General features: G+C 37.1%; 1 protein-coding gene across 3 annotated transcripts in view; it reads left to right on the plus strand.

The window, feature by feature from the left end:
- cyp2r1 (cytochrome P450, family 2, subfamily R, polypeptide 1) overlaps nucleotides 1–22672 on the plus strand; it is a 119349-nt gene that overhangs the window by 17228 nt on the left and 79449 nt on the right. For 2 of the 3 annotated variants that reach the window (XM_084107835.1, XM_084107834.1), the window contains exon 2: nucleotides 21241–21448. The gene's annotated coding sequence lies outside the window, so the exon portion shown is untranslated. Of the gene's footprint in view, nucleotides 1–21240; nucleotides 21449–22672 lie in introns of those variants that run through there. The other variant, XM_084107836.1, reaches the window with a different exon arrangement.

A 22672-nucleotide genomic window follows, 5' to 3' on the forward strand; every position in this document is an offset into this window, starting at 1 on the left:
AAAAAAATCTTACTGCCTCAACTTTTGGAATGGTAGTTATTTATTGACATGCTAAATGAAAATTATATCACTAGGCTATTTCTACTAGATTATTTTTAATGAACTCTTTTCATACTAAATTATAACATGGAAAAAGGACTGATGCAGAATTACAAAATCTAAAGGGTTATGCTAACTTTCTTTCTCTGTGTGCACATATTTCCCTTCAGAGGAAGCCAAACACTGGCTACAGTGGAAGAATAGCTCCCATTCCAAATGTTTCTGTGAATGGGGAAAACAATTAACATGGACGCGACTGCCTCTTCACTTTACAGTTAATTGGCTCTCATAAAGCCAAAGCTTAGAAAAATTATGGGGAGGAAGCCTTGCCTTGGAAGTATGTGTTTACTGTGGCTTTTATGGAAAATCCCATTTAAGATGGAACAAAGTACTTATCTTTATGGCAAAAAGCCCTCTGATAAAGGGGGAAGTGCCTTGAAGTTGTGAAATTATGCCCCTTTTTTACAGTAGAGGAAAAGGTGGTTTTCCAAGCTGTTTTTGGACAAAGAAGGAATGCTCAAATATAGACTGCAGTAAAGTTGCATAGAAGTATTGCTTTTTGTTATGCTGTAAAAACACTTTGTTTCTGTTTTCCTGTCTGTCTGCAAACATAAAGTCATTTGATTGTCACAATGCTTTTGACGGGTTGCCATATATTATTACAAAGCGCTTGAGTCTTGCCCTGGCAACCATATGGGTCAGCACTTTTAAAATGCAGCCCCCCTGCTTATTGACCTCAAGTAATACATTTCATATCTGGCACTGGTCTGTATGGTCTGTATGCTTTATGGGCGGCGTAAATCACAGGTCCATGACTCAGGTCCAAAGGGTGATTATGTTTAGAACCAATTTGTCAACAGAACATGGAACGCTTACCCAATCAGACTCGATTGGAAAAATAGACTCTGAAATGAGTGAATTTAAAGCTGCATGTTTTGCAATTCATTTGGTTCATAGATCTACAGCAGTTTTTAAGTATACATTTAAGTAGGCTACACTTAACTGCCAAACTGTGTGTTTTTAAAAGGTAGTTCACCCAAAAATGAATATTCTGTCATCATTTACTTGTTTCAAACCTGTATGACTTTCTTTCATGAGATGTTTTGCACAATGTTGACACTTCTATTTTCCATAGGAAACAAAATGATATGACAGAAAAAATAAAAAAGACAAAAAAACTTTAAAGTGTCATAACAGTAGTTCATATGTCTTTATATTGCATTATATTCCAGGTCTTTATTCCACAAAAGTCGTTATTCACTGAGAATCTTCCACTCTACGCCAGCTCACAAATGTTTGCATACATTCAAATATGGCATGTTAAGATGCATCACATCAGGTTTGACATCATTGATATCAATGCACCAAATTTGTACATTTTGCATATTCAGATTGCACAAAATAATGAGATTTTCAGTCAATTTCAGTCAAAAATCTCTTTCCACTATAGACTTATCATACAACTTCAGAACACTTGAAATATAGTGTATATTACAGACTACTTTAAAGATTATTTTTTTTTTTTTTTTTGCCAGATTTACAGGTCTTGGGTACCATTAACTATCATTTGAGCAAAATAGAAGCGTCAATATTGTTACAATCTTCTTTTTTTGCTCCAGGAAGAAAAGAAAGTAATTCAGATTTTAACCATGAGAGTAAATGATGATAGAAATTTAGTTTGGTGGTGAACAATTTTTTTTATGGTTATGGGTGATACTTTAATTTTTTTTCTCCATATTCTTCTCTGTCCAACTGTAAGTTACATATTTGTGCAGTTTTGTTTTGTCTTGTTTTTAAGCATTTGTCTTCATTACCATTGCAAGATCAAGCCCATGTTTGACTCATGGCACACATTGCAGTATTGTTCATTTAGTTATCTAGCGGTACAACATCTTTATCATTGTGTGTACAGTGTAGCCAGGTGATTTTCATTGTTTTTTTTTGTGTTTTTCTGTGCCATAGTAGACAGTGGAAGACTTTTTGGCAGTCTGCTCTGCACATCTTGCTCTATTAAGCTTGGCTTTATGCATTACATGTTTTTTCCACTGTCGTGAAAGAGAAAAAGGACTGTAATTTTGAATTGAAAACCACTTGGCACACCTAACCCAGCATCAGCAGCAGCGTGCCTCAAGAGTAGGGAGGATCTACAGAGAGTCAGACAAAAGACGAGTAATAATGAAACATCCCAGGCTGAAAGCCACTGATGAGACTCTCTCACTTTCTCTCCCTTCTCGTCTTCTTCCTCCTCCATCTGGACAGGGCTCAAGTATTCATCTGTCAAATCAAACCTCTTTTGCTCTAGCCCTTGCAGCTTCTTAGCATTTTCTCTTCTTTTGTGTCAAAGATGTAAAAGTTTATCCTTTCAGCCTTAAATATCAGACAATTTATGCATTGTCAGAGCTCCTAAAATGCCGCTCAGATTACGTTTGTCATGTATAATCAGTATGTAGCCTACTTCTGAAAACTGCACATTGATGGTAATGCTTCCCATAACAATGAAATGATCTACCATAAAATACAACATAATTATATTATATTTACACAATTCCTTTGAGTTGTTCCATTGCTGCTGCTTTTTATGGGGGGGGGGGGGGGGGGGTACTTTAATTAGGTACATGCACTAATTTTCGTCAATCCAAATGAATCCAATTCACATTTTCATTTACATATGCATTTGTATTCATGTACACACACCTTCACCGAGTTCAGAACTAGAGAAAGCCACTAATGTCACTGAAGCTACCGTAGGGCCAATTTTTTGCCTTGATGATATAACTAAAAGGAAAGCTGACATTAAGCTGGCTTTTTTAATCAAATATTTAGTAAATATTCAGTCTCCTCAACTGACCATGTAAGACAGATATAAACATACAGTATGTATGCATGTTCGTAAAATGTATGTAATCAAGGATGTTATTATTAAAGGTAAACATGTATCACAGAAATGCACCTGCGCAGGATATTTTTAAATCGAATTGAGAAGATTGTCATGTTCAAGCATTAGTTTTTTCCTATTGATCAGAATATTTCAGATCTACACCGCCCCTTTCAATCCGATCAAATTTAATACAGATCGAGCTCAATCTGATCGATTTAGATGTTTATATGAAGGCTTTTCAATCCGATTTAGCCATCCATCCAATTACTAACAGATTATTTGGGTGCATGTAAACGTAGTTACTGATAACACATTTAAATAGAGTGTGACTTCCTGTTCATCATCCTTTTTTTTTCCACACTTGGCTAGATTTAAATGATCATGTTTATTGTCTTTCTGTATATAATGAAAAAGTACAACTTTTGATGAGGTAATTGGTGAATACGAATAAAACACTGAACTTATTTTTCACATGCTCTGAGACTTCTGGAACATTTCACGTACGGATAAATATCACCACCTTGAAACCTAGCATAATACGGCACTAGAGTGAGTTGGCAGCACAATGGCAGCTGTTCACGTGATGTATTTTTAATACTTATTTAAACAATGCTTTCTTTGTATCTATCACATATCGCAGTATATCTCTTTTTTTCCACCCGACAGTTTTACCTGTCTGGCAACTTTTTTTCCCCCTCCATGTCTTAAGAATAAGTCCCTTGCTGGAGTTGTCATGGACTTTGCGGCCAGCCAAAGAAAACAGCATCTGTGGGCAAGGGGTGGGCTGAGCTGGTGGAGAGGGGGCTGGGGAGGCTGGGAATTGGTCCTGCTTGTTCTGTGTGCTTTCTGTTCACAGACCAGGCATTAGATTGAAGAGATCTGTGAGCCCCCCTAGACACAAAGCCCATTTCTCTGGGAGATTGCACTGTTTTCTGACATGAATAAAGCTTGTTGTGCCCTCAGAACTGCAAAATTTGCCTTGGGAAGCTTCTCGCTCACTTCCTTATAGCCTCTTTATATAGATTCAGAACCGCATTTATACATGCAGATAATTTAAAATAACTCCCAATTGTTATAAAGAAGTCTTTCAAATCTTGCATTCAGTGAAGGATTTATATATATATATATATATATATATATATATAGGCTATATATATATATATACACAGTACTGTGCAAAAGTCTTAGGCATGTTAATAAAAGCTACCTGAAAAACTATGTGCAAGTGTACCTGGACAAAAGCCGTTTTAAACGCAAAGGGTCGTTACACCAAATATTGATTTGAGTTAGTTAATAGAAGTTAAATCATAAATAAATTCAATTTGTGATTTTATTTTTGAAAGCATTCTCACTTTACGGCATTTTAACACAAGTTCCTTAAATTTTTCACAGTATTGTAGCTTTGCAGGAAGGTTTCTTCAAGCATCTTGGAGACGTTCCCGCAGTTCTTCTGGATTTAGTCTGTCTCAGTTTTTTCTGTTTCTTCATGTAATCTCAGAAAGACTCGATGATGGTGAGATCAGATCATACCGGCTATTGTCAGACTCCTTGTGCATACAAAAATCTCACTGGATTATTACAATTAATGGCAAAAAGAACGTTTGTAAATGTGAACTGATATTTCCTACTGACACACTACAGCAAAAGATATAAATAACTGACTTAAAACGGGGGGGGGGGGCGGGGGGGCGGGGGGGGGGGGGGTGTTAACATGCCTAAGACTTTTGCACAGTACTGTATATACATTTTTTAATAAAGCTCTGCTTGTTTTTGGTTTCCTCAGCAACATGTTTGAATAGTTTTTTTTTTTTTTAGCTCTCCCGGTAATTTTTCTCGAGCCTTTGGGAAGAAGTGGCATTTTGTTCGGTCCATGAGTTAACTCTTGTGCCTGGTACTAGGAAATGGGTTAAAACCACACGCACACTGGTCCAACACAAACACAGTCCCTGGCATTCCTGAGCAGGCCAGTCGGAGAGGCATGATTCAGTTGAACATGGAGTGGAGGGCCTGACCACTGGACCCACACCACACTAAAACATGTCCTCACTCTATTCTCCCATTACTCTCACACTGGGAAACACTGCCGCCCAGCTTTCTCATGCAGAGCCTACAGTACATTCATGCAGTTCCTTTAGTCGACAGGCATTTGACTTAACCACCCAGACTAACCTCAGTTAACCTAGCCATTCTAGAAAAGAACATAAGTTATGATAATAAATAAGAAAGGGCCAAATTCAAGCCACTGTCTGAAAGTATGATAAGTGATTGAAAAACATTCTCATGTCCCTGAAAAAGGATGAGCAGCAATCCCAGCAGCCCCTGCTCTTTGAAATATCACTGTGTTTGACGTCATTAGTGCTGTTAAATGAAAAGGGTGTAGCATGGTTAAAGAGCTGATAACCAAAAGATCGCAGGTTTCCTTGTTGAAATCGGTTTGGATAAAATCATCGGCTAAGTGTAAATTGAGGTGTCTTTTTTCGTCTTAGGTTTTTTTGTTTTGTTGCATGGCTTATTGATTTAGGTGTCTATAGTCCATCAGAAGACGATCAAAGTGTCATTTTTAATCAAACAGCAGGTAAGGGGATAGAATACTAAGTAGTACTGTAACTGCATCAGAGTTCAGAAGGTTTGTTGTTTTGGTTCATAAGCAATACAATTTATTATACATGAAACTTTCTGAAACATGCATGTGGATGTTTACAATGCAGTTGAGTTACAATGAGTTCTCTCCTGCCTGGGTATAAATGTTGTATTTTAATATAAAATCACATTTAAACACCCACATAAAAATGCATTTCTCTATGTCTTATTGTTTCCTCATCAAATATATAAAGTCTGCCTTACACATATTCAATTCAGGCACAGTTTTTGATTCCTGCGCCGTTCCTTCCTTTGAAGCTCCACCCACTTCCCATTTCTAGTCTACTTCTGAACTTTCTGTGATGTGCAAGCCAAGACTTACAATGTATGAATAATTTTATCATCCGACAGCAGAGCTCTATGCTCCTTTTCTATCTCTTTCCTCGCTTTTCTTTTTTCCTTTCCCTTTTCTTTTTCCTCTTTCCTTAACTTTTCCCTTACTTTTACTTGTACTTTTACTTTTACTTGTCCTTTACCTTTCTTTCTTTCTTTCTTTCTTTCTTTCTTTCTTTCTTTCTTTCTTTCTTTCTTTCTTTCTTTCTTTCTTTCTTTCTTTCTTTCTTTCTTTCTTTCTTTCTTTTCTCTGTTTTCTTTAGCTGTTTCTTTCTTTCTTTCTTTCTTTCTTTTTCTCTCTGTTAGTCTTGCTCTCTTTTCTTTTCCTCTTTTTCAACACGAACTGTGATCACAAAATCAGGAGCAATTTTTTTTTGCAATTCACAAGGAATAAACTTGCAGCTTCATTCAACAATCTCCAATAAACCCTATTGTTTGGAAGTTATGCAAATGCAGACATCATGAGTCATTCATTTTTTCCTGTGCAATTCTCTGGGATTGGAAGGGTGAAAAATGCCGGAGAACAATGTGCTCTCTTCAGTAATAATTAAGCTGATGGCCTATTATGCTGTATTGCAAATCAATATGTACGGTCCCTGGCGATGGTTGAAGTAGGAAGGCTTGGCGTGAATCCAGCCCATCTCACACTATGAATGAGCAGATGCAGGTGCATCACAACTTGCTTTGGTGATTATTTTTTTGTTGTTGTTGTTGTTGTTGCTGCCGGGAGGAGGGGGTACGGAAGAACAGGCTGGTGACAATGGCAGCAGGCCTCTCTAGTGTAATTGTGTGTGAATGCTCATTTTAGAAAGCCTTCCGCTTTTGTTTGACAGGTGCTTAGATTCTGTCTCTGTATCACTTTCTTCCTCTTCTCACTCTCTAAAGCACTTTCAGAGTTCCTTTGTCTGTTTTTTTTTTATTTATTTTTTTAATGTATTTATATTTGTATGGATCGCCTTCTTATTTGTATGTTTTTGTGCACACATCGACAATGTAGTATTTTCCAATTAATCTTTTACTTGTCAATCTTTTACAGTTTTAATTTATAAACAATTTATTTAAAATCAAATATACCTTTGTTATTAGTGCTAAACTGTAGTTTTTTATTTTTATTTTTTAGATTAGTCGCCATATCAAGCGGAAAGCATTCTCTCTGTCTCTGTCTCTCTCTCTCTCACTCTCCCTCTCTCATTTCACATTCAAAAATGTATATTTACTGTGTAAAGTTCCCCTGTGTTTACCCTCTGGTTTGTTTGCTTGATATCACTCTGTTTATCTCCATTAATTCCACAATTTTTCAGTCTATTGGATGTTGTGTAGTTGTCATCAAAAGCCGCCTCTCCATGGAAGTTCTAGTGTTTTGAAGGAGAAATGAATATCAGCATTAAAAATTAAATGGTATATTGCAAAACATCACTTCATGGATTCGTGGCAAGTGTAGAAGCAGCTGTTCCACCAGCAATCTGTAAATAAGAGGAATTGTAGATAAAGACACTGAGGAGGCTGTTAGATGTGCAGGAAGCAGCGGAGCCCACTTTAAATTGACTGCAGGAAATTGTGAGAAAATGGTCATAAATTGTTAGGGCACACAGTTGATTTTTCTTTTTTTTTCTTTTTTTTATAATTTTTTCAGTCTCCTTCCTCCCACTTTCTTCTCAAGATCTGTATACATCTAGTATTTTAACCCAAGGGGGAAAAAAGACATTGAAAAAGCTAGGAAAAGAAATTAAACATTGATAAGAAAAAAAAAACATCTGCAAACTATACCAAGTTTTGGTAGAAAAACATGAATTCAGGAATCAGAAATAGCAAGTATTTATTTATATATTTTTTTTTTCTTTTTTATGGAATTGTGAAGGCTTGTGTTATTTTAGCCAGATCCCTCCAGCAGCCTTTCTTCTGCTGAGAGAGAGAGAGAGAGAGAGAGAGAGAGAGAGAGAGAGAGCATGTGCTGCCCTCCACATATTTAATGAAATTTATAACAATTGTCCTCCAATCAGATTAAGTGCTTGTTTAAAATGCAAATATGTTCTTGTCTCTGACATGCTGTAATTAAGTAGAACAATGCTCTATTTTTTCCCCTGATGTACCACATCTCTCATCAAGGGCTTTGAAAATAGGACAATGATTGACCACCTGGTCTGGTTACAGTAGCTAAATTTATTAAATTCTCTTTGTCTATAGAAAATCAATGAGGAATTGTACGCATTGCTAAGGGTCAGGCTTGTTTTTCTATCTGGCATATAATTACCCTGACCTTACGGTACTTGTTGAAGATAATTTTCTATATCATTGCATCTTTGTCACCAAATTGAGTCCTCTGTGGAATTTTCGCTGATTTCCTTTAAGACGATCAAATGGAGGATGGCTGCAAGATCTAAGAGGCATATTGATTGAGTTAGTGCAAGGAAAGCCAGCGGCAGGGTTTTTTCAGCTAGCTGAAATGCACATTTTCGGCTTTGTATTGCTTTTTTAGTCCAAGCTTTTGCTGTGAAGATCTCGTTCGCCAACTTGTTCAACTTATTTATTTCACCTTATTGAATAGCTCTACTCCTTTAGAGTGAAACCAATACAAAGTAGAAAATGCAGCCGTTGTTCATGTCTGCAGTTCTTTTGGCTCATTTGGTATTCTGTGACAATTTAACCAAAATCAATTTAGCAAATTTCCAGCTGGCATATGATTAAATTATTCTGCCATCAGTTTATTTGAACAGGGCCATAAGGGAGCGTGGCGACACAAATATTTCCTTCTTTTTCATTTGTTACATATGGCTGGATCTGTATCATCTCAAGTTATCCATTCAGAGGGCATTTTTGTGGCACTCAAGAGCGCTTTAATCACAGAATCAGGACGTTGTTTATGTGCAAGAACGTGGGTTGAGCATGGAGCGAATATCCCTTATCCCAGCACACCCGGCTGACTGTGATTAATGCAAACAAACAGTTTCTCCATAGAACCACTGCGCCAGAGATGAGCCCTGCCTTGTCTCTTGAGTCAGTTCATAATTATTATATTGTATCTCAATTTAACTCAATCAGAGCAGTTCACACAGTACAGATCGTCTCCAGACCGCGTGGGACTGCCGTTTCACGAATCTGATGTATTCTGTTGCGCTGAGGAAAATTAATTGGATTAAAGATTTGATAATCAGTTTCTTTGTGCATCCAACCTTGCATTTTCACCCCCCAAACCCACCCACCATCGTCTCAGCACATCAGGAGCCGCATTAAGTATTTCCTCAGTTTCACGGCCAAGGTGTCGAGCCCTAGCGTCGATTCATTTAGCATAATCACTGTGTTCTAATGAAACTGTTAATACCGGAGTGACAAGATTGCTTCTTTGCTGAAGGCATCCAATCACCCTGCCACATCTCGGAGGCGATGAATGTGTAATTACCAAGTTTGACAGACCTTGTTTGGCTTGTGCTTTGTATGAGTATGTGCGCATGAGAAAGTGAGAGGATGAATATGCTGAGGGTTGTGCTCTTGACCTCCTTCCCAGGGCTTCATACTGATATATTGATGCAGGGGTTCTTACTGTTTGGATATTAATGGTCCACAGACCTCAGTGTTTTCCAAAAGAAGAGGGAGGGAAAGTAGATTCACAGTAGTACAATAGCTGAATTGTGATCAGTTTGAAACAATTGTGAGATATAAGATGGTCACTGAAGTTGATTGATGTAAGTATCTGACTGTGCCTCAGTGAATTTGTACTGTTCAATCAAAAAGAGCTTGCTATAGTATTCAACAAAATCAGTATATATTGACTTTTTTACAATTATTATTATTTTTATTTTTTTAAATAGTTTGTTTATTTATTTATTTTTGAAAAAATTAGAAGATTTTGGACCTTAATGTCAGGAAATAGTAGAGACATTTGCTTTAGCTTCCAGCAAATGCTAATTTATTGATCCATTTAATTTGTTTATTTCTTAAGTATTGTCCTAATTGGTAGTTTGTTGTTACTTTAGCCTATTTTTTTATATAATTAAAATAATAATCTGTGTTTGTTTGTTGGCCTGCCGGGAACTGGCCCCCCGACTGAGCCTGGTTTCTCCCAAGGTTTCTTTCTCCATTCTGTCACCTGATGGATTTTGGGTTCCTTGCCACTGTCGCCCCTGGTTTGCTTAGTTCGGGACACTTAATTTTCAACAATTATTGATCAGAATGTACTGATGCTGTTGTATGAGAACTGGATTAAGATGGATGATATCATTTTTGCAGAACTGCTTTATAGATGAAATGAACAAATGTAATAATTGATTATCTTTACAACACTGAACTGACTTCAGCTGAACAACAGCCAAAATGCATAATTTTCCTGTTATCACTGTAAAGCTGCTTTGAAACAATCTGTCTTGTATAAAGCGTAAATAAAGACTTGACTTGATTTGACAATCATTTATAAAATTATATATATATCGGTTATCGGCTTTCAAATATAAAGAATTATCGGTTATCGATATCTGCCAAAATTTTCATCAGATCAGTAGTTTAGGGATATATGTATGGTACTATGCCAAATTTTTATGCCAAGATTTTTAACTCTGTTTTCAGACCATAGTGGAGACCAAAGCTGGAGTCCATCAATGAAAGCCTAAGTAAAAATGTGTTTAAAACTTCCAGTAAATGCTGTCCAGCGTTAATTGATCTTTGCCAGAACATGAATGCTCCTTCTCCGCTATTGATTTATCATAGATCTCTCCTACATGCTAGACCAGCGGCACCAGCCCAAACATGCGAAAAATAGATGAATTTTCAGTGATATCTCCATGACAAAATTAGTAAGACATCACCTTGGTTGAAAATGAGATGGTTTATGATTGCTGTGGCCATTTGAAATGGTTGTGAAGAAGAAACTGGACTATTCTGTCATCCGCAGTCCTCTGATCCCAGCAGCGGTGTCATGACAGGCCAAAGCTCTCACTCACTCACCATACTGCTAATCACATGCTAATAAATGAGCTCTCATCCCTGGGTCATATCCCCCATGCTAACAGCAAAAGCTGTTTTTTGTCACTCATCTTTTTCTCACCCTCAAAATGAGAAAATAGCTGTGACGCACATACAGGCTCTTCACAAGAGTGTGAATATTCTAAATAAAGAGATATTCTGTCTGTTATACTGTTTTTTTTTTCTTTCTCTCTTCATTCAGGAGTGAGGAGGAGATTGCGTGAAATGCCACAGCCAATGCTCAAATTGTGTGGATTTTGGAGTCGCGCTGAAATTATTCATTAGTTCTTATGTATGGGTATCCCAAGATCCCAACACACAGAGTGATTTGTTTTTAATCATTCTGATGTTTTGGTTGAATGTTCTTTGGGGTGGAAACTTTGTTCATCTACTTTGGTAATGAATGTAAAAATGGGTTGCCATCTGCTTTTTTCCCTTTTTTTTTTAATTTGCTAAACATTCTCTGCAAATCTGTTCTCCAGAATGCAGGAAATGAATGCAAACATGGTTTTTGAACCTTGATTTACATTCGGATTTGTAATACGACTGCCTTTTGAATTGAAGCAATCATTGTACCTTTGTGCGTCTCTTCAAAAGTGCTGATATATTAACATCACCAGTCAGTTAAATGATTTGTGTGTTACCCACAATGACTTGCGCCAGTGTGCGGAAGATGCTGTTCGATTTGAATGTATCCATAATTAATACAGATGCGTCAAAAGGATGCTATTACATGCTCTTTCTCAAACTTCAGAAATGTTGTATCGTAGGCCTGGAACATCAAATGTGTGCATCGCTGAATAGCCTTTCAATGTATTCATCAAGGCAATTGAAAAAATCCCTAGTTTAGTGATCAGAGAGCGCTTCATGCTCAATGAGGAGTGACAGTACATTTAGCCGGGAGTCTTCTTGTGTATTGGATGTCAGGTCACTGGTCATGTCTTATAAGTTTGTTTTGATATGTTTTAATCTTTTGTTAATTCTATTTGCACACATCTTTTTATCACCATGGCATTTCGTTTTTTTTTGTTTTGTTTTTTCTTTACTCAGATGTTTTCGAAAACGATTCGTGTGAGAGTCTTTTCAGAGTACTTTTGGCTGCCACATGCCAGTGTTACCTGAAGCCAGGAACAGTCACTGAGTTAAAGACAACTGCTGTGTTTTGAAGGGGACCTTCAATGGCTGTATTCTTGATAGACCGGGGAGGTACGGCAGTGTTTTGCTTGAAGTGGCGGCTTCAGAAATTCTTAAATTTAATAGGGCTCTCAGCAACACATTCCTCTCACAAACCTGGGCTGAACCCATCTCCTGAACTCTATTTGCTGATTATTTAACTACCTGTAAATGCACAACAGCTCTATTATATCTTGCTGGAGGCCCTATCAAAAGGTTCTTTAATATAGCAAGCACACTGCACAGACTGCCAGTGTTTTTGTAGTTGTACACGTCGTGAACTTCGGGGGGACCGAGCACCTCCTCGGGAGGTTTCTGCAGCCGGCAATGAAAAGTTTCCTATAACTATGTGGCAAATAGAGGAGGTTGTTTGGGAAATATCTATCCATTAACATTCATATATATAGTTTTGCAATTTTAGCCTTTCACCCTATTTACTCTGACGCCAGTGTGAAAAATCATATGGTTTTGGAGTCATTCTGCCAGGCGTACAGTATATTGATATTCAGGCCGGAATAGAATTCAATATGTCACCCCCTCCCCCAGAGAATCACTCCTTTCTCTGTAATTTCCATTGAAATTTTGTGTGCAAATGCAGTAATAGACACATTTATAACATCAAAAGGATTCAATTTTCTTTTCAATCACACAACAGTATGAATAGCTTTTTCCATTGAATCTAACAACGAGCAGCCATTACCCGACACCAAAGGATAGGTTGCCTTCACTTGCTTTTTATGAAAGTGTGTCAAACAATTTCCCATGTCTCCCATTTGTTCTAAGCTAACAGGGGCTGTCAAACAGGTTTGTTTCTAATTTTTCAGTGAAATGTCATTTCTTTCTTCTGGTGCCGGGTAATCACCAGAGATCCACATGTTTATTTTTTAATGCAGGCTGTAAGTGTCTTTAATACGTTAACTCCTCCGCTGAACGCTTTCCAGAAGCCTGCGGATGACAACTTCCGACTGCTCCTAATTGCACTTGGTAAATTATTTTGGGAAAGATGACATGAATAGCATTTCACTGACATGGACACACAGGGCATCAGATGAAGTGATGGCCATAGCACAAATGGTGTGAGCGCTTTTATTTCAGCGGGGTAATGTCTCTCTTGGAGCTCTCTGTTGAAAGGTTACAGTAAAGGGGCTGTTTGTCATATTCTGTGTATCCATTCAATTTCTTCCTGTGCCATCCAGGTTTGTCACTCTGAAAGCCTCAGTGTTAACTTAAATTCACATTTCACTGTTTGGGTCTGTTATATTTGAGTGATTGGTGGGATGATTTGACAATATTATATTGGTAGTTGGTAAGTATATATATGTATATATATATATACGTATATATGATGCACCGATATCGGGCCCGATACTGCACTCTCGTACTCGCACTGTTTGTACTCACACAAAATGCTCCGATACCAGGCAGCGTGTGTCCAGACAAAGAAACATCGACAACAGAGTATAATGGGGATAAAAACAGAAGGCTGTTGAATGTATCTAATTAGTTGGATTCCTTTTTCACAGACATTAGTTTAAATTTTGTAGTTCATTCGGATGGCAATGGCAAAAAAAGTAAAACGAGGCATGTAGCTTAACGTTAACTGACGAGAGAGGGAGAGCGGACTTCTGTTGAATGCTCTTGCTTGCTGATCGTTCACTCAGCACACGTCATTTGGATTAAAACTAGATCGTATATGTTAGTGAAACATAAACTGTTACCTTATTTATGTATAGCGAGTGGTTCCCTACATTATCAAGACGTTTGCAAGTCAAGAAGTTTCATAAACGCAAAACCCGTGTTTCAGACAGCGCACAAATACTGAATTGAATTCTCTTTCACTTCTTGCGCTTGTGTTAACGAATTCACACAAAATGATGTAAAAACTCCGGTCTTGTCGAGTATCCTAGTAAACATGGTTGGTTTTATCTTAAGTGCATGTAGACAGTAGGCTATTCATATTTATCCCGTGCATTCGGTCTTAAAGGGATAGCAGGCTAATAAACCTGACAAAGATCTCACTTCACTCACTGCTCTTGACTAAATACCTCTTGTAACTTTATAAAGATCCATCTATATTTAATTTATGCAGTAATGAACATGCCGTGTTATTTCACATTTGATTACTTTATTCAAATTTCTGTACCTGAAAACTATTAGACCTATCTGAAAAACTCTAAAAACAGTTTATTTTATTTGTAGCCTTTCTTTGTAATATTGTATTTATTTGTGCTATTTGTAATTTGATTATTTGTTCTTATTTTATTACTGACTGTTTACTTGAATTTAATAATGTTTAAAATGTACATAATTAATTAGGCTAGTAGTTTTGCTGTAGTATCAAAATTGGAATAGAAAATAGTGAATTTTGACTAGTAAGTATTTGAGCCACTGATCCAATCTTCAGCACTGAGCCCTGCTGAAGCAGCTCTAAATAGTTCTGTGCTATTAAATGATAGATAAAATATGATAGAGCAATAGAATGAACAGTGAAGCTCATACAATACATTTCAGCAGGCTTAAAGCAACACTATGTAACATTTTTTACATTTAAAATAATGTTTCCAAAATCGTATCAGTGGTTCATCAAGTCGTAACAGGGTGAAAGGCACTTCTGCCTCCGCTTTGCAGCCCTATATCTGCCATAACCACACTATGTAAGTTTGCCAGATCGGGTCGCGTTTCTGTAGTTCTAATGAGACATAAGAAAACTACAAATTTGACTTGCTTTACGGCAAGCGTTACAATAGTCACAAATGCGTTATGCAGTGAAAATGCAGTGAAAATACAGGTATCGGTATCGGTACTCCAAAAATCGGCAAGTACCAAAAATGAAAGTAACGGTATCGGACTCGGTCTGGAAAAAGTGGTATCGGTGCATCCCTAATACATACACAAACAATGTAATACTTTCATTGTATATATTATATATATAATATAAAAAATGTTTAAAATGTGTTACCATACTTTTTAGTGGTATTAATATTTTGCTGTGTCATTATTATCATCTTAGGGAAATATTCATGTTAGGAAAATAGCCTGAAAATGCATTATGCTAATAATATGACCTAACTACTAGCTTTGATTTTCGAATGGTTACCCGTTAAATGAATTTTGACAACCCAGTGCTGTCATCTTTTAAATACCCCCTTCACACACACTCTCTCTGAAGTCTGCATGGTAATGGGAGTGGCCTGGTCTTCCGCTGTCATCAATCAGTTTGCACCATCCCTGACCCACCGCTGAGCAATGTGCCGTGCTCATAAAGCCATGCACTGCAGCAGATGGGCCGCAATTTGCAACACGTATGTTTTTTAACATCCCGCCATCAGGGATTTTAATTATGTCTGGTCTCTTCTTGAACAGTCTGTTTACAATACAAATAAGCCCACACAACCGCACATGTACAGCAACCCAAGAAAATGTAAGGATTCAAATGTCACTGCACATGTTAATTAGAGCGATTATAGCGTTCAATTCCAGTGATTAAATTTAGCTTTGCTATCAAGACAGTCTGTCAATCAACACTGTGTTTGGATTAGTTTTCAGATTATGTGTGAAAAATGTATATAATTGTATTACAGTATATTGAAATCTCTTTAAAATATATATTTCCAGTGGGTCAAAGCACTAATCATTTTAAATTGTATGTGCTGATGTTCACTACAGACTACTGACAGTGGGTATAAAACAATTAGTTCTGAATGATTTTGAGAATTTATTTTTAGCATCAGATTGATACTTGCTAAATGTATATCCTCTCAGTCTTGTAATATTGATTGTTTGCTGTCAGAAATATTATGAGCTGTAAAACTAATACTGTGTGAATAGGCTATATCGGCATTCAGATACTAAGTGTTTGCATCTTTATTAATGCTGTTTAGTTTTGTTCTCTGTCAGTCATCCAAGAGTGAGATGGGTTATCACAGGCTGTATGTTGTAAATGAAGAGATACACTATGCTAAAGGTTTTTGTGTCATATAGTTTCTCTGAGGAGGACCCTCTCTTAAATTTTTCTAGTCAGTGATGGCTATTAGTTAGTCAGGTTACCATGCAAATTATAGGGTAGTGAAATAAAGAGAGAGTCTGTTCCAGAAGGCACAACATCTGCTGTGAACTAGTCTGAGATTCAGTTGGATCCACTTCCATTGCCATCCACCAAATATTTACTGCCCTATTAGTATCTTCCCCAATACCCATCATAACAGAGCTGCCCACTAAAGGGCTACTCCTCATGGGCCAAATAGATGGAGTCAAGCCTTTTAGTGCATCACATTCAGTTTTTAATGCATTTTAGTTTGTTTCATAAACAGATGGATTGCATTAAACAACAACAACAACAACAACAACAGATTGTAACATGACAACTGTGTACATACCACTATTATAGCTGTTAGGGAAGTGTGCCCACCAAGCGCACACAAACATTGGTTTTGTTCTCAAATAATTATTCTGTTCTGTTAAGTTGCTGACACCAGTTTATTTTTTATTTTATTTTTATTTTTTGTAATTTTAAAAGTAACCTTTTTCGAAAAAGAAACATTCTGCAATGTATATGTAGTCTAGGGAACCATTCCATTTAAAAAATAAAAAAAAATTATAACAGTAATAATTTGTTCCGATAACAGTCCTTGCACATTCATTCTTCCTCCAATGTGGACCAAAACCACATACCCTGGTAGAGTTTCCTGCACTAATTATTATTCATCAGCACCTGAATTAGTTACTGACTGATTGTTCTTAATATTACAGTGTGTTTTTAAATATGAACATTGTGTTTGGTCAGTAGCATTGTTTAAATATTAATGAATGAAATATGTTTTTTTGGTTTGTTTAGTATTGCGGTTTAATTCAAAGATAAAGGTGCAGTGTGTGGCGACATCTAGTGGTGAGGTTGCGAATTGCAACCAACAGAAGTTACGGTGGCCGACGGGAAAATATGTCGTTGTCTGAGAAAGCAGTGTTAAGCAATTAGGTTTCTTTGCAAAGATAAATTAAGAAATTATGTTTACTTAATTATTCAGTAAAACGATATGTTATTGCGAATATTATTGTTACTTGTTCATCATTGTGTCAGTGTTTTATTCGCTGACTTTAGCTAGCTTCTTTGCTCGAAGAACAACATAGTAACAAAACGCTTTTGTCCGTTTAGGGCTACTGTAGAAACATGTCGGCGCAAAATGGCTATTTCAATATAAGGGGACCCGCGGTGTATATAGATAGAAATGTCTCAATCTAAGGTAATAAAAACATAACGATTCATTATGTAAGCTCTTTATACACCACTGAAAACATAGTTATGTATATGATGTTGCATTTCTGTCAACATATCCTCCTAAATATTACACAATGCACCTTTTAAGGCTAATTTTAGAATTGTGTCGCCTCTAAAAAGACTGCCAAAAGTCATTAAATCTGTGTAACTACTTGTTTTGCAAGAATTGTTTTATATTTGTTTATTATTGAAATTATTTCATCATTTGGCACCAGTGTTATTTTAGTTTTATCATAGTTGTATTCATATTTTGAATTAGCCTTAATTTTTATATTTTTAGTTTTCATGTTAATTTTAAGTAATTTTGGTAGGCCTATGTGGTTTTGTCATATATTTTTATTGCTATTTAGGTTTAAACTAACCTAGGTTACTAAACTAACCTCACTAATTAGGTTTACTTTAGTTAGTTTTAGATTTAGTTTTTATTTATTTCCAATTAATCATTTTAGTGCTTAAACTTATTTAAGTTACTTTTAAACTTACTTTTCAACTTAAACTTATTTCAGTTTATTGTCAATGCCTTTTTTTCAAGTAGGCTAATATTTATTTATTTATTTATTTATTTTATTCCAATAACAGAAATGTTTTAATAGTTTTAGTTAACAATAATAACCCAGTTTGGCACTGCAGTTTCTTTTTTCTAAATGTATTCCTTTTAAAAAAAAGAAAGAATCACTAACAGAAACAGTAAGGAGCTGGAACCTGCTGTGGTAATGGATTCTGCATTGCTTCGGTATGGCTCTGTGTGTGTGTAGTGTACAGTCATGTTCTCCTAAGAATCTTCCATGTTAGAGCTGCTACAGGCCCCGGCTCTGTGGGAACAGCAGAATAAGCGCCATTACACCTGACAGCGTATTCAGTTCCTCAGACATCATTGTGACAGGTGAGCTTCTTCGGGGTGGATAATTGTATCCCGGGTCTATGGCACACTGCTTATTATTGATTCATGGGGAACAGAATGAACTCCTTGTGAATGTATAAAAATACATTTAAAAGTCCATTCTCCTCAACTAAAATCACAGCCCCCCAAACGACGTGCTTTTGTCACTCCCAGTTCGCTTTCTCTGCCAGCACTGCTTTTAAGGGCTTGGCAGCGAGGATTGAGCATATATTTAAAGAACCTGACAGGTCGGACAGTAATGCAGTTGTCTGGGCTTTTATTTTCTACATGGAATCCACTTTGCTAAGCCCTGGTACATCAGAATGAAGTGCCATGGTGGAAAGGAACCGAAAGAGATACTCCCTGCATGAAAGTTTTAAATAGTTAGAACCATGCTAAAAGAGAAATTAATATATTAATTGTAATTTGTCTGAACGTGTAAGGCAAAAGGCTTACAACAGTTAGCCAGGGCTGACTTTATGTGAAAAAGCGTAATGCATGAATTTATATTCTAGTTTATTGATTTATATAATGAGCGAGTACATCATGAATCCATCTTCCAAACTGTGTTTTTTTCTTAACCTGAATCACTGGTATTTCTAAAATAAGTGTTTGTATTCAGACTATTTTAGACAGAGCGGGACACCCAACCACTGCGGAGTAGCCCAGTACCTGAAGTGACTCATCATATACATAAACGGAGAGAAGTAGGCTTCAATGTTTTTCCGCAAGACGCATACGGTTTTGCTTATTAACGGCAAAAGTTACATAGTGTACCTTTAAATGAAAAATGTAAGCAAACTTATCTTAAGCCTGTTATACACTAATGTTTTTGACATCTGCAAAGTTTTCCATCCAGAGTTAACAATAGTCGACCGTTTAAGACACAGCCTCAAGCCCAAAATGGAGACAGAGGGCCATTACAATCTGGCTTCCTCCACAAACACTCCAGATTCCTTTAACAAGCTGTAAATTGCTAGAAGTTTTCTGCTTGTGGCATTGTATATCCATCATTGCAAAAACACTCAAAATGCCACAGATGTGGCATTTAAGAGGACACACCTAATCAGACAGGAACGGGACACCACAGTTAGACAATCACATCTGCTTTAACGCGCACTACAATAGCAACACGAGCATAACTGGAAGCAACAGCCTTGGGTGCAAGCCTAATTCATGTTGTTTCTTCAATCGTCCCACAGCTGGAAAGCATCGTGAACATGAGGACAGGACCAGCGTTCTGCACCCAACACAACGCAGTACTCAAACCTGGCACTGGCTTTTATTCGCTCATAAAAATGTGTAAGGCCTGATTAGCTTCCCACATTTTCAGAGGATAAAGGAATTAAGGACCAATTTCCTGGTGTTGTAAATGTTAATGCTGAGAAAGAGGATGGCTGTTTGATTTTTGCAGGCTATATTTGTAGTTGAGGTGGTTGGAGGGGTAATCGTGTCGGTTGTGAAGGGGCCCACCCATGAAATATCAACGGATGAAGAATGTAATACTCCATTTAACATTAACTGCCTGTGTTTGGGATGTCTGGCTTCTGTATCCGCTTAGCGTGGTGTGAAATATTGCTCTCTTCTAAAACTGTGAGAGTGGCTTCTCTAAGATAATAACTGTGATAATTGAGTTCAATTGACACATCAACCAGTCAATTCTTCAATACCAGATGACATATGGGGGAAAAACGGCATGAAATCCAAACAAAACAAAACCTCTCAAAGTATGCAGATGTAACCCATCAGTGATCATTTAGAGAATAGTCATTGACCCGTAACTTCTACGAGGAAGTAGGAAATGACTAAACATCCATGTTGTTACCCATTTGTGTCAGTGGGATCAGTGGGACCACAACCAAAAACTTCCTGAATTGACAGGAAACGGCATGTGTGTGGTGGCTGTCTGGCGGGAGCGTGGGTACAGGAAAGAGGCAGGGCCAGAGCAGAGGACTGGACTTGGCAGACCGGCGCTCTGCATTGTGGGACGAGCCACTCGACATGTGAGAGCCCAGCCTGGCCATTCATCCACACCAGCGTTGCACGCCGCCGTGTGATTAGCATTGTCCTCTAGCAGATGGCCCATCATCTGTTTCAGGCGGCAGAGAGGAAAAAAACGCCACTGCGAGAGCAGCCCTTCATTCTTATTAACTCATAAAGCGGCCATTGTGTTTCACCGCATTTGTGCAGAATGAGGTGGCCTACAAATATATATTTAAAAAAAAAAATTAAAATATTATTTAAGATTCACAGGATTGTGTGTTTAAAATCTACTGATTTGTGTAATTCCCGCAATTACAAATGAATATTTAATGTTTTGTTTGACTTTTTTATTTTATTTTATTTTTTATTATTATACTTTGTAACTATCTTCATTTGGGGCCTCCAAAGCCACACCACTAGTGCCACTTCCTATGCAATTCACAGGGGCTTGGGGCGAAAAATCTCTCTTCCCCTACTTTCTCTCTCTCTCTCTCTCTCTCTCTCTGTCTTTTTTTTTTTTTTTTTCTTATGGTCACTAAGGCTTGTTTGATCAAAAATTTAAATATTGTAAAATATTATTCTAATTTAAACAAAATGTTTTCTATTTTAATATATTTTGACATTAAATTTTTCCTCTGATGGCAAAGCTGAATTTTCAGCAGCCATTACTCCAGTCTTTAGTTTCACATGATCCTTCAGAAGTCATTCTAAATATTGATTGGGTGCTCAAGAAATGACAATTGTTAAAAACATTTTTTTTTTTTTTTTTTTTTTTTTTGGAAACATTTTTTTTTAATGCATCCTTGCTGAATAAAAGCATTTCTTTCAAAAAATAAACTTTTAAACAAGTTTGCATATGCGTATTTATACAATTCTCAAAAATGAAATGTACAGCATTTATCTTTTTCTGAGGAACATAAAACTATAATATTTTGGAAAATGTTGAGGTCCAAAACAACAGGGGATCCCACTGAGACATTTTTACGGGTTCAAAGTTAATTTGACACCAATATCAAGTGTAAAGTCCCGAGTGCGGTTCACCTTGGAGATGCTCTCCATGATGGGATCTCTCTTTTCTTTCTCTTCTAGACCTACTCCCATGATTGGCCTAATAATTAAAGCCATCCTGCAACCGCCGCCGTTCTGCGGAGCATCGGGTGCATCAGGGGCCTGTGACATGATACAGAGGGACAGCTTAACTATTAAATATCCATCACGCCACGCCACATCAGTCCTAATGCAATCAGAAACACATGACTACATCGCCCGGGCCCCCACTTCCATCCACAATGATTAAGTAAGTCTTTAATTTCCAAGACAAATAAAAAATGCAAGATCATTTTATCATGAATGTAAATGACCTGTCTCCTCAGATGACAGTTCGATTTGATTGGGAAGAGGGGGGATCTACTGTAGCTGTGCAGGCTAATACAAGGCTTTTTGTACTTCAGAGAGTACGCACGTGGGCTGGGGTCTTTTTGCCGTATTATCATTTTAATGAAGCAGGGTATTTCTTTTGTGGTCGGGAGGCTCTAATGCAGTTGTCCAAGACTCCCCTTTCATCTGTCTTCTTCAAACGCTCAAGGTTGTTAAACAAATGGATGTGTCTGAGTATATAACGCTGATGTGGCCTGGCTGCTGTTGACTGGGCCAATTAGGACTCGGGGAGAAAAGAATTGAGGCATGCTGGTTCACTCACTCAGACCGTCATACAATACAGTCTGGCTGCTTTGTGTTTATTAAAATCAGCTGGATCCTTAAGGATTTTGTAGGACACACTGTAGTATGACTTTCTGATGATTTTCATTATCAGGACTTTATCAACCGAGATCCCCGTACTGTTTTTAATCTCGCTAATTAGCATCTAATTATAATAAAATGTTTTCCACGTACCTGATATGTCATGAATTACCCAGTGCCGTTGTCTCCATGTTTAAATGAGCGAGCGTCTTTAGAAAAATGTTTAATTCTACACCCAAGAGGTGATAATGATGCATACCTGTTTGCTTTAGTCACAGTGGGAATGTTGAAATAAGAAGACAGTGATTTCTCAACATGCTAATTACTGAGAAATCGCAAACGCCGATGTGCTGGTGGCTGAAGGTGTATCCGAGTTGTGTTCTTGAGCAAGTGTGGTAGTTAGGCTTCAAAATGTATGATTTTTCAGATTAATTTCAAGAATTACATGAATAAAATTTAGGAGTGAGCATAACACTCAATTAATGCAAATTCTATCCTCTCCCTACTCCCAAAATAACACACAGTTTTTGTTTTTTGAGCTTAGTAAATCCTTCTTTTTTTTTTTCTTTTTTTTTTTTACAGTCATAATTTTATTTTGTAATAAATACATTTTAACTGTTATCTCTCTGTCAGACATTGAAGGAAAATTTGCTCTCAATTTACTCACCCTCAGGCCATCCAAGATGTAGGTATCTTTTTTCACTAGTTGAACAGAAAAAAGTTTTTTTTTTAACAGAAACTGTGGTCCTTGGTGATTCATACAATGCAAGTCAATGGCTAC

Source organism: Abramis brama (assembly GCF_963993115.1).
Source record: "Abramis brama genome assembly, chromosome: 3".
NCBI classification, from domain to species: domain Eukaryota; kingdom Metazoa; phylum Chordata; class Actinopteri; order Cypriniformes; family Leuciscidae; genus Abramis; species Abramis brama.